This window comes from Lycium barbarum, chromosome 12, assembly GCF_019175385.1.
Source record: "Lycium barbarum isolate Lr01 chromosome 12, ASM1917538v2, whole genome shotgun sequence".
NCBI classification, from domain to species: domain Eukaryota; kingdom Viridiplantae; phylum Streptophyta; class Magnoliopsida; order Solanales; family Solanaceae; genus Lycium; species Lycium barbarum.
The window spans coordinates 43401449-43405077 of NC_083348.1; positions in this window are offsets into that span (position 1 = coordinate 43401449).

A 3629-nucleotide genomic window follows, 5' to 3' on the forward strand; every position below is an offset into this window, starting at 1 on the left:
ACACCCTAAATGTCCTGTAGCTTCCTGTTTATAGATGTGGTGCACCACACACCGATAAACAAGACTCTACTAGACACGGCCTGTAGACATTCCGAGGACAAACCGCTCTGATACCACTTTTGTCACGACCCAACCCCGTAGGCCGCGACTAGTGCCCGGGATGGACACTCGTGCACGCCTATTAGCCAAAAATCTACTTGCGTTTAACATATTAAGGACTTCGTGCATACAAGACAATATATCGTTTAAATCATTACTTGTAATATAACACATAAACCGATCAGGTTATTGTAGTGTAGGGGAACGCGGAACACAAACCATGTAAACACTACTGAACAAATACGACCCACGACCAACATACATGTCTACAGGCCTCTAACAAAGACAACAGAATCATATGACGGGACAGGGCCCCGCCGTACCCCAAAATAGTCACACATACATAACTATGTACAACAGATGGTTCTGTACCAAAAGTATGGGCTCCGGATCAAGGGAGCACTTCAAACAGCAGAACGGATGTCCTAGGCTGACGGATCACCGTAACGAACGTCTGTACCTGCGGGCATGAAACGCAGCCCCCGAAGAAAGGGGGTCAGTACGGAATATGTACTGAGTATGTAAGGCATGAAATACAGAAAACAGAAACATAACCGGAACAACGGTACAAAAAGTAAGTGCATTAGCCAGAATACCAAGGTGCTTATTTTCCGAACGTAAATCATGCATACCGATGTCATATGTCAGAAGAAGTACAGAAAATGAGTAAATCATCCAGAGTACCAAAATAGTTACTTTCCAAACACAGATCATGCGTGCCGACATCATATGTCATCATATACATATACATATAACAGATCCCGACCCTTTAGTGAGGGACGCGGTGGATGGAGTCATCATGTATGCTGACATCATATATCATATACACATATAACAGATCCCGACCCTCTAGTGAGGGACGCGGTGAATGGAGTCATCACATATGCCGACATCATATATCATATATGCATATAACAGATCCCGGCCCTCTAGGGAGAGACGCGGTGAATAAGATCATCATATGCCATCCTGGCCGCTATCCCCATATCATCATATCATCATATACAGACATACATATAACAGAGCCCGACTCTCCAATGAGGGACGCGGTGAACAATGCAGAGAAGACGCACGATAACAGAACCTGGCCCGGGGCGCAGTGAAGGACATACTGAGGCTTGCACGAATAGAATAGTGCGAAACCATATGCACATAAATCAAGACTCGATAAACAAGTATACTTACCGACACCTAAAGGCTCAGAAACAAGTTTCGGGTCAATTCGGTTTAGTATAAGAAAGTTATGAGCGTTTGAAGTACAAAACCTTCTACGAACGTTTCAGAAGCCATTTTTGGAAAATCAAAGCAACAATCATATCAAGTACCTTTCGGATATCGTTACGGATCAAATCAAATAGAGCTTTTGGAACCATATGTACGTATCAAAATATATCAAAGACTCAATGGAATAATCGAACGTGCTAGCATTTGCAAATCAAAACTTTAGTCATATCAATTATCTTTCGAATGCCATTCGGAAACATATCAAATAGATCTTCGGACATCATAGATACGCATCAAAATCATATGAAAAAGCTTATGGAAATCAAGAACGTTAGCCATCCTAGTGGCTCTAAGAATAGGAGTTTCTTTGAAATCATACGTATACGTCATCTGCTCGTTTCATAAGGATCATGCCAAAAGAAAGAAAGGATAAGCCTTACATACCTTGCCCGCTTCCTACACTAATCCGAACTTAAGTCTTTGGCTTCGCAAAATCTACAACAATATTCGTACATACCAAACATTAGCCATAAACACTTAAGAGTCTAATTCTAACCCAACACTTTATTTACAGAAATTTCGGCAGCATTTCCCTTGTAAATACAACAACCCCGAGAATTCAACTCGGCCAAAAATACAACAATACCAACAGTCAATTCAAAACGCATTCCAACGTTAGCAACATTCTTTCTACAAACTTCAATAGCGTTTCACTTATATTCAATTCATATTTGCTCACATATTCAAGTACTAATCCGAAACCATTCAAACAATATTCAAGAACGCTTCAAACAATCCGCACAATATTCAAAATAATATAACCGATATTCCACTCCACCCGAAACCTTCCAAATTCAACAAGAACAATAACAACACATTTCCTTCTTTCAAATTCATGAACTACACCAACAATTCACACACTAACAACATTATCTTCCATAAATACAAGAAGACTATATTCAAATCACATTAACTTCTAAAACAACTCTCCAACCATTACAACTTTACTAGAATCATTAAACTTTCATTTTCATCATAGAATTCATGACAACAACAACCAAGATACTAAGTAAAAATTGGTTCAAGAAATCCATTCAACAGCAAAATAAGTTTAAGGTCCAACCTTTAGAAAAGTGAGTTCAATCATCTAATAATTGGAAAAAATGAGTTTTACAAAGTAGTATAGTTCGTATAAGGTTCGATGCGGGCTTGACCCTACACACATATGACCTTGTTTAAAAGAAATCATCTTTAATTCCAAAAGAACTTCCACCACACAAGAGTTATAATCATGTTGATATTTTAAAGGAAGATTTCAAGTCACAAACAATCATCCACACATTTCAAGCAAGACAACATACTTCAAAGAAGGATTTTTAAAAGTAGACATTCTTCAAAAAAGATTTTTGGAAATCTAGACATACCTCAAATCTCGCTCAAATGTAATTCCCAAGGTTCTACAATCACACTACAATGGTTTTAGATGAGAAAGATTAGAACTTGAATCATTTCGTGAAGTTTTCTTGGAATTTCGAAACCTAGGGTTTTTCGTAAGCCTTATAAACGGGTTCTTGAACCCTTTCATGAATCACTAACGGATTCCAACCTTGTAGAAATTATACTCTAACCCATTAATCTATTAATACTAGGAAAATTTAGAAACTTTACCTCTTAGATGAATTCCACACGCCCCTATCTTCTTCTACTTGAGAATTCAAGAACTTAGGGTTTTAGAGAGATGATTTACTATCAAGACGGGATGGATATGGTGTGGGAATGATAAATATTGAGTGAGAACTTACCTTAGGATTAAAGAGACTTTTCTAGGGTTTTTTTCCTCAGAAATATTGATTTGAAATGAAGTGGGAAATAACACAACGACGTAGGACTTAAAAAAAATTCGGAACCAGAAAATATTCTCTGCTCCGTGCTGAGTCCGCATAGCGGGTTAAGCACCTGATCATGTTTTTTTTGGTCTGCAGTTGAATTTTCCCATGCTGGGTCCGCGACGTGCGCCCAACACATTTTTTCGACAATCGATATTCGCTCAGTAAAACGATTATAATTCCCTGTACGTAGCGTTGTTTGAGCCTCACTATATATGGTTGGAAAGATATTTCAGAGGCCTACAACTTTCATTTTATAAGTTTTCTCAAATTCCCATTAGAAATACCCTAAAATTGGCCATAAGTGCAGACTATCTCAGATTTAGACGAATTTAGAAGCCCTTAAGAACTCCAATTTTTAGTTTGACTTCAAAACAACTGTTTATCACCCGAATTCATCCCGAATAGATTCATATGGAT